Source organism: Magnolia sinica, chromosome 8 (assembly GCF_029962835.1).
Source record: "Magnolia sinica isolate HGM2019 chromosome 8, MsV1, whole genome shotgun sequence".
NCBI lineage: Eukaryota > Viridiplantae > Streptophyta > Magnoliopsida > Magnoliales > Magnoliaceae > Magnolia > Magnolia sinica.
Genome location: NC_080580.1, coordinates 72,410,696 through 72,420,910, shown reverse-complemented (window position 1 = coordinate 72,420,910; position 10,215 = coordinate 72,410,696). Strand labels below are relative to the sequence as shown.

Sequence of the window (10,215 nt, the reverse complement as noted above, 5' to 3'; positions counted from 1 at the left end):
GATCAAAGGGCCTTACCTATGAGCAATCAATGGTGAATTGGAATGCATTGCATACATCCCTGAAAATTAATAGGACCTGCTTTTCCTCAAAATGCTCTGTTCCTCTGTTCTCTAGCAAATTAATACTGCTTCGATGAAGGACCTACATCATGTGCAAGAAAAACACAAGAAATTAATTTTGAACAAAGAGCAAAGATGGCAGAAACTATCTAATTAATTTCGAAAAAGATAAACTTCCAGCATACCTCATTTGCCACAGGAGATGTCTGATCCTTTGTTAAATATAAATGCAAGAAGCACGTGCTTAAACTCTTCATATGATTCCTTAATAAAAAAAATAAAAGAAGTCTGATTTTTTAAACCATGGAGCTACAAATTGGGATCACCTAATGAGTGACTTGGATCTTGCACAATCCTATCTTTCTCCGCAAATTGTCACATGTTTCAGAGCTGTGCAGAAGGTGGGCCACACCATGAAGATTCCAAGGATTAGAATGGATGTTGGTTCACTCAACAGGTGGGTTGCCCATTCAATATAAATGGACAGCCCATGATCTGACTCAATGTAATGGTGAACCCACCTAACAGATGTATAGGCCAAATTTCATGCCAGGTAATGGTCATGGTTTGGTCTCCCTTTTCCACAGCTAGACATCTGATGCATGTGCTAGAATGACAGGGCTCCATGTGAAAAGCTCACAAATGAGAATAATTACCCCATGTTTACTCTCTTTATAAACTACATGAGTTCTATGTACTTGGTTCCAAACTTGAAAACAAGCTAAGTAACTAAATTTCTGTATAAATTGTATGAAGTTGTGATATGGACATAAATGTAAACCAACCTAAGCTTATCATGGATTAAACATAATTAAAGGAAAATTATCTTTTAAACCAATAAAGTTACGTCTTATGTGTAGTTTATCTGAATTTGTAATTGGAAAACATATGTAAGTTAAAACAACCTTTTCAAAGACTAAATATTATTAAGGAAAAACTTAGCTTTCAAATATCTTATCAAACCCAAGTTGAAGACAAACAGGATTTCAACAAGTCCACACATGATAAGTGAGAGATATGTGCATGCCTAAATATAAACCAAGAGAACCCACCGATGCATGATAGATAGCCCCTTGAAGGCAGTTGTACCAAGTTCGCCACAAATTATCATTATCACATCGCAAAATCAATGCATTAACAAGTTCGATGACCTACACATGAAGTATAAAGCAAATTGAAAGAAGAACCATGCCATCCAGGCAACAGTTTTCAATTTTCTAAATAAAGATTAAATTACTATATTAAAATAACAACCACGTGAACCAGACCTTGATGTTTGATTGCCCAACATCACAAACTGCTAACACATTTTCCACATTGCCAGCATGCTCCAGAGGAACCTGATATACTTGTTTTCCTTGTAGGTTGGAGAAGAGAGAGGTGACAGATTTAACAGTTTTTATAACTATTTTCTGGTGCACTCATTTACAGCTTAAAATCTGAAATTTTGAAATCACAGTCAGATACAAAATGCTAGATATGAGCAAAATAAAAGAGTACTATCTAAGAACCTGAGACACTGTTTGTAAATTTAGGAAGCAGGGCTTTCTAGTATATAAAGAAATGGCCCGACCAGATAAAAGTATCTACGCTGCCATACAGCTTCCCTATTTCCCACACCCTATAGAATAGTGGAAGATGGTTAGAGAACTCAAACCAACAATATATTTCTTTGAAAGGAAATGTGAAAAACAGACCTTCCATGCAAGAGCAAACAACAATCCCTCAAAATCAGCTTGATTCCAAGGTTTAGGAAAATTCGAGTTCTCACTATCATCATTCTGAAAGATCTTTACAACTTGCAAGTCTTGTTGATGGATAGAGAGGATATTCTGATCAAATCTATATGATAATGTTAAACATACAAGATTAGAGCCAGAGATTAAGATGTTGTCACCAAACAACAGTTTATGCAGAAAAGACAAGTGAAGCTGGCAATAAAATCAAACCAGAAGATGATAATCCAAACACCAAATTCAAAATTCAAAAAAATAAAAATAAATATGGTCCTTACTGGTACACAATAAAAACAGTAGCTAATCCATGGTTTGAAGATCACCAACAATTAAAAATCAACAAACTGATGCAAAACCAAATGAAATAACCACAAGGAATACTTCCTATTTTCTAACATAGATTATCAAACCAATAAACAATGTCAAAGGAAAATTCATACAATCAATCTGATTTTCGGAATATTACCTATCAACAGCTATCCACACTATCTGAACCGTTAAAAATAGAGTTTCAGTTGAGATTTTGCAGGTCCTCCCACTGCAAGATTGCAAGGCTGGAATTTGGTAGTTGTTGAGAATTCTTATCTGAATCGAAGATAATATGAAGATGCCACTCAATCTACAACCAAAAATGTCGAAAATCATTCAGAAGATATCATTCAATTTAAACCCAATCACTTTCATCGGGAGAAAACCTCATCCTAAAACCCTAATTTCCAGCAGAAGCATGGGAAAAGAGCGTGAATCAGACCAAAAGCTCTAAACCTAGGAGGGAGAGAGAGAGTGAAGGGAAGGGAATATAATCCAAAGCCCTAAACCGCGGAGGGGTTTAGATCTGTACCTATTTGCAGTGAGTAAAAGGACCTGATATGGCCGGACCTGGTGCTCTGATCATGCAGGATGGACAAGCAGTACAACAACTGCGGTCTTCGGTTTGTGCTGGAGGATGGAAGAGAGAGAGAGAGAGAGAGAGAGTGTGTGTGTGTGTGTGTGTGTGTGTGTCGGCGATCAGTTTGAGAGTGGAGAGGGAGAGACAGAGAGAAAGATGTAGAGAGAGATTGAACAGAGACAGAGAGGTGCAGAGAGAGAGAGAGAGAGAGAGAGAGAGAGAGAGTGCAAGAGGGAGAGGGAGGAAGAGCGAGAGGGAGAGCTTGAGGGAGTGGAGAGGGAGAGGGAGAGAGACACTAACCAATAATCCAACCAGGCAATCAAGAAAAATATATTTTAAAAGGAACATGGAACATGAAGAGATATAGAGCTTGGGACTTCACATGACTAGAGGAGACAGTTGGCACTTCACAACCGAGCAATCAAGACGATCATATTTTAAAATGACACATCCCTTAAAAGTGTAGATCCAAAAATCATTCTAGGTTGAGACCATTTCTATGTAGTTTGGTTTTCTACTTACATCCATAAATAGATTTTAGCCTCCAAGGACAAATTTTTCATGGGCATCTAGAAACCAAGAGCACCCACCTCAATAGTCACCAATGATCTTTTTTGTTTAATACAAATCCTTCATTTGCGGCTACAAACCAACATAAGATTGGATCATAAGTAGCTACAACCAACACAACTTTTTTCAATTTCGATCCAAGAACTGCTCATACATAAAGAAGACAACACCACCTCCTTACAAGAAACATTACAAAAACATCTACTATTTCTTTCCCCCCAAATTGACTATTATGAATATGGCCTCTCAAACTTTAAATGTTTAAATTGTTCATGGCCTCCAGTTATCTTAAGGTCCTATGAAAAAATGATGGATGAAAACCGTCTCAACACTTGTACTCGGTCAATTTTCATGTACTTGGTGAAATTATTAGGGTTGAAAATTGAAGCAACACCCGTACTCGGTCAATTTTCACCTATACTCGGTCAATTTTCATGTACTCGGTGAATTTATGACGGTTCAAACCATTGCAAATCGGTACTTCGTTAAATTTCACCTATACTTGGCCAATTTTCACGTACTCAGTGAATTTAGGATGGTTAAAAACTATCACAACAACCTTACTCAGTTAATTTTTACCTGTACTTGGTGAATTTACCATGGTTGAAAACTGTCGCAACACCTGTACTCAGTCAATTTTCAAAACTTCATGGCTCATAAAACAACCTAGTAGATTAGTGTAGGTGGCACTACTAGGTAGCAAATTCAAACCACCAATGTTTTTTTTTAGAAAGGTAACACTACCAGGGATTGAACCTTGGAATTTGGATCACTCACACACATGACCATTTTTTTTTTCCTTGAAAGAAGAAAAGAGGATTCATTCAACTTTTTTTCCCACAAAATTGGAAAATTATAGTAATTGATTCATGCTAAAAAAATTGATAGGCCTATTTCAACATTTTCTTTAAACATGACAACTACTCACTGTGGTCATAAATATTAGAACTATTGTGGCTAGTTTTGTTTCTGCATGTGAAATGCTGCATTCATATACATTTTCCAGTAAAATGTTCCAATCCCTTGGTGAGCTTACCTTCCTTTTTCTTTTTCTTTTTTTTTTCTTTTTTTTTTTTTCTAGAATTCTATCGATCTGAAGGTAGGGGAGAACATATATGGAATGATTTCCCCATGTTCGTCAAAGTCATATTCAGGGTTAGTATATCCTTTCATAGTCTTTGTTTATGTTCCTAATTTCCTTTTCAACTTATTTATTTGCTTCTATATTGTGCATTTGTGCAAATTACCTTCCACCTTTGAGATTGTAATCTCTACAAATGCAGTGGGTAAAGTGATGGGGAAAGGTGGAGCAAACTTGGCATATATTTGGAAGGTATGCTGTCCTCTTTCATGATTATTATTTTATGATGTGTAGTGTTCTTAATCTTTCTTGTTTTTGAGAAATTTTGTAATATGGTCTGTTATGACATATTTATGTATGCAAACTAATGTGCAGTGTTCTCCATCATTTTTATTTTTGAGAATTTTGGTAAATTTGTTTGATTAAATTTATAACATTAAGCATATTTCCAAGTCTTAATTGTAATAGTAAATCCATAATTTCAATAATGTTTAAAGACGTCTTACAATTAAATCATTCATCGTCACATCACATTCAAACCAAAAATACATTAAAAAATACATTATTCATTTGGTATTGAAAAATTGCACCTCTGTCAATTATGTCCCATTTGTTTGCACATGTCGCACTTTACTATTTTTCGTTCCAATCCATGTGAATGAATTTTTATCTTTTTCGGTCTTTCGGCTAACCTCTTTTATCATGGGGATTTAATTTTCATACAATACTCCCTGAATTCGTTTGATCTTTTCCATTGGCTCTTGTCACGTACTAGGTATACGGATTCGTTATATGTGATCTTGTTATTTTGCGTAGTATATAATGGGAAGCAGTAGGTATAATGAGGAAGATTATAGTTTATATATGCTAAAAGAATATGCAAACAATGGAATCCTTTGATGTCAAACTCATGACATGTACACGAAAGCTAATTGAGCTTTATTATGTCATTGCAATCTTCGATAATATAATACTCGTATCGAGAAATTGTATGAGAACCAACATCTTGCGCCTTCGGTATAAGACCCCTTAGTTGTTCCTCCACCCATGGTGTCAATGGTTCAATAAATGATGACGTAGATTCTCTTCTCTTGTAGAACATTTCTTATATCTTAAATTTGACTATCTCTATCAGTATAGTCACAGTGTATTCTCTTGCTTCTTTGAACAAAATATTAACGCACTCTGATATGTTAGTAGTGACAAAGTTTATTCTTTTTCCTAAAAAATGTGAAGATTCCCATCTTTCGTATCTTATTTCTGTCAACCATGCATGTACTAGGGGGTTGGCCATTTCGATACCGTGCATTAACTTTTCAAAGGGAGCATTCTTGCACATCTTTATAACCCGCGAATAATACCTTTCCAATGACTTGTCTTTCAATGTGTCAACCAAGTTTTTGTAGATATGGTAGACGCAATAGCCATGAATTACATTTTGGAAGACTTCGGAGACTTCTTTCATTAAACCTTTATGTTAGTCTGATATAATGACAAGACCTAGAAATTACCTTAACGTACAATTGAGGTGGGTAAAGAACTAATTCCAACTGCCATTGTTTTTCGATTCCCCAATACCAAAGACTACTGAGAAAATATGATTGTCTTCATAAAAGGCTATAGCTATGAATAGAACACCCTTGTATTTACCTTTGAGGTGTGTCTTATCGACGGCTAACACTCTTTACAAAGAATTTTAAAAACTTCTAACACACTGTTCGAGAGCAACAAAACATCTCTCGAACCTGCTGTCTGTAGGTTAACAAGCACGACAGTCACTGCCTCTAGGTTGGCCCTTCTCAACTCATGCAAATAGGTTGGGAGTTCATTGTAAGATTCTTCATAAGATCCCATTACACGATTGATTGTGATCTCCTTAGCTCGCCATGCTTTCTTATAAATGATAATAATATTATATTTCTCATGCATAGCCAATATAATGTCACTCAGCCTTAATCCTATCTGCAACTCAATACGATAAATAACCAACTCACTAGCTAACTTACTACTTATCGGTGATCGCTCTTCATCCATGACATGCCACATGTATGTTTCGACGTGTAAGTCTCTATCTTGAATATTCATGCATCATTCACCCTAGATGCATGAACCATCCATTCATAATTATCTTCGAAACATACCACGGTAAATCTCTTGGATGATAAGTACAAGACCATATATTGGAAGTTTTTACGAATTACAAATTGGCTAAAAACATACTGGCACCGACTCTTGTCCTTAAACTTTTGTCTAACGGCTATCTCAATCGGGTCATCTAATGAATCCAAATATTCTAATAGATATATATTGATAAATGCATCATCCTCGAAAGGCACATTAACTTGTCCAGTCATGAAGTTTGATGTTTGAGGTAGCTCGGGCAATGGAATGTCACTTAGACGTACGCATTCATCACCAATGGCAGAAGATGAAGGCATATGTACTCTTGTAGATAAAAGGTGATGTCATATATTCACATTTGAGGTTAAGGTTAGCTAGCCAGCTATTACCACGTTCCTCACATAGATTTCTATATTCAAAAGGGACAATAACTTGACCAGTTATAAAGTTTGATGTTTGAGGTAGCTCGAGCGGTGGAATGTTACTTAGACGTACTCATAAAGGTGATGTCATATATTTACATTTCACACCATGTTCCTTACATGCATTTCCAATTGTAGGGACATCATGTTCAACACCACTACAACCGACAGGGTCTTTGTGTATTGTGTCATTAATGCACTGCATTGTCTCTATGATTAAAGGCATGTATGTATTCGAATGCTTCGACTATGCTGCCAAGAAAACTCCCACATCTTTGTTGTCTTTGATTTCAAATGGTGGAATTGATTGGTTTAAGCATGGGTACAATACTTTCATCTTAATATCACAATCCTTCAGTGTACTCTTAATAATATTGTACATTTTAGATAAAAGCTCCTCAAATGTAGTCTCGACATTCAAAGTAATGTTTTTTTTAAAAAAAAAACTTTCTACTCTTATACATGTATCCATTGTTTTCACATATTAACTTCCCACCATAAAAGCATACGATGATTCTCATAGCTGTTAACTAAAAACAAACACGTTAAAATATTTTCAGCGAATCGTTACACAATAAGAGCATACCATAAGAGAGTATTGGGTGAATTTGACTAAGTACCGGTTGAATTTGACCAAGTACTGGGTGAATTTGACTGAGTGCTAGGTGAATTTGATTGCGTACTCGGTGAATGTACGAGGTGAATTTGACCGAGTACTTAGTGAATTTAACCGAGTACTAGGTGAATTTGACCGAATACTATGTGAATGTATTGGGTGAATTTGATCGAATACTAGGTGAATTTGACCGAGTACTAAGTGAATTTAAATCGATCAATTTCACTGCGAAAAAATACATTCATTCTTCATTCTAGGTGAATTTGACCGAGTACTAGGTGAATTGTCATCGCGAAAAAACACATTTATTCTTAATTCTAGGTGAAACGCAATAAGTGATAATGCACGGTCGACCATGATAATGCATGATCAACCCTGGGATGTCTAGAGAGTCATGATTGATCGTGAAACTCCACGGTCGACTGTGTAAGCCTAGTAGGGAACCAAAATGTGAAGTCCACGGTCAACCATGAAAACCCACGTTTGACCGTGAAATGGACAGTGAGTCATCGTTGACCGTGGATTTTCATGGTCAACCGTGAACTAGGTGATTTTGACTGAGTACTGGGTGAATTTTCACCAGTCAATTTCACTACAAAAAGCACATTCATTCTCATTCTAGGTAAATTTGATCAAGTACTAGGTGAATTTTATCGAGTAGTAGGTGAATTTTCACCAGTCAATTTCATTGCGAAAAAACATTCATTATTCATTCTTATCTCCTACAACCGTCATTCCAATGAAACAAGAGTTTAAGAAGAAGAATAAGAGTATAGTGAAATGAAACACGATTTCAAAATAGAACCCTATGAAAGATTGCAAAAAAGCCTTTATACACAAAACCCAGAAGATTTCAAGTTTATCAATGCGATCGATTTTAAGCAATGAATAGAACCTCAAGAAAAAAGATTACAGGAGGAAAAATGAAGAAAATATGGATTTTTGGGTACAACCGAAAGAAAGTAATATAACCCATGAAACAAGGGTATTTTTGTTTTTTAAAAAAAGTCAATGTGTATGGCATAAGTTTAGAAATGAAAAGTAAAGCGTTAGAGGTGCTGCACGGTTAAAAGTGAAATTACGTAGGAAATTTTTTCCAAAAAAATAAAATAAAATGAGGCAGATTAAATTTTCAGGTGGACTACACTCGAAAACAGTGGTGATTGAACGCCACCGTTGAAAACTTCTTGGGCCACAAGACTTTTGGATGAAGATGATATTTAAGTTTTCCCTTCATCCAGGTCTTTGTAACCTAATCAACAGGTTCCATGGCAAATAAACGTTACGGTGGGCCTTAGGGTTTTTTTCAATGGTAGACGTTCAATCACCACTGTTTTCGTGTGGTGTGGTCCACCTGACATTTGGATCCCTCTCATTTTTGGGCTCATGCCTAAAATAATGATCCATAATAGATAGACAGCGTAGATAAAATACATCATTGTGAAACCCACATGGTGAGTGTCAGTACGCAGTCCACATCCTCTTTTCTCATACATGTGAGGTCCACATGGTGAGTGCTCCAGCCTGATCTAATGTCCAGGGCATGATATCAGCAGCCTACCTTATTAACGGTCTAGATCTTGCTCACGTATGCCAATAATCTTCAATGTCGTGCGCTTGTTTTCCAATGCAACCATCATGTCTTGTTAGGTTAATACACAACATTGTCCTTGAACTTTCCACGCGCAACTCTTTCCTTCTTGCTAACGTACCACCGATGTAGAACATCCGAGCCGTATAAGACGTGGATGCAACACATTTCATCTTAGCCAAAGGCCTGAATAAACAAGATAGTGTGGTTCTAACACATTTCAACTGATTCCGTAGTAATGGCCCACCATGAAATGATCCCCTGCAATGTCCGTACCATGAAATTATAACACGCTAGTGGGTAACCCCAAGAAGGAGAGGGGCCAAGAGATATCAAGAGGCAGGGTTCATAATAACAGAGAAAGAAAGTAGAGGGGGAGACAGAACTTTTAAAGCAACGCACGGAGAGAACTGATAAGTGCGGACGGCATTCGTCGAGACCGAGAAAGTTACGATTGACTGCACATGCTAAGGACCTGTTTAGACTGAATTACAAATGTAATGTGGTGTAGATGTACAATGCCAATACCTGTCTCCTGAAAAATAAGTTATTTGAGGGGCATTTTTTGTATTTACATAGGCACGGTAAAAACCATAATATGATATTTTTACATTATTAAAATGTCAAATTAATAAAGAAAATACACTTACTAAAATATTAAATCAACGATGAAAAATATACAGATTTGAGAATTTTGATTTGAGATTTCCATTGCTTACAAACTTCTTTGTATATCTCCCATTACATTAACTTTTGGCCATCGAATTACTGGCCAAATTATATTATAAAAGCGTAATGATGGTGCTTTTATATTATAATTCACAATTAAGGAGAGAGTGTCACATTAACTGAATTAAAAATTAAAAAAGTTAAAAATATACTTAAAGAAGTAAAATTCAGATAACTTATAATGCTGAGAAGGTAAAACTTCTAAGTACTTGGTTCACAAGCACATATTGGCGTGTTACTTACCCAAATACTGTCACTTTTATTGGAAATGTCTTCTAGTATCCTTTTAAATTCTGGAGGCGGATTGGCTGGTGCACCACATACCAGCAACATAGCTGGTGCAGGTACAGTGTCGTGCGAAGATGAGTGCTGACACTCCTCGAGCTCCCAGTTGTGAGAA

At 36.2% G+C, this 10,215-nt stretch overlaps 1 long non-coding RNA gene across 2 annotated transcripts; it reads left to right on the top strand.

The window, feature by feature from the left end:
• Window positions 1-4,309: 4,309 nt before the first annotated feature.
• LOC131254050 (uncharacterized) lies at window positions 4,310-9,747 on the top strand. 2 transcript variants are annotated; one of them, XR_009175458.1, is made up of 3 exons: window positions 4,310-4,410; window positions 4,517-4,588; window positions 9,323-9,747. It is a non-coding gene; the product is annotated as an uncharacterized LOC131254050 (long non-coding RNA). The 2 variants fall into 2 exon arrangements; XR_009175459.1 differs by having other exon boundaries at window positions 4,314-4,410; window positions 4,539-4,588.
• The last annotated feature ends 468 nt before the right edge of the window (window positions 9,748-10,215 follow it).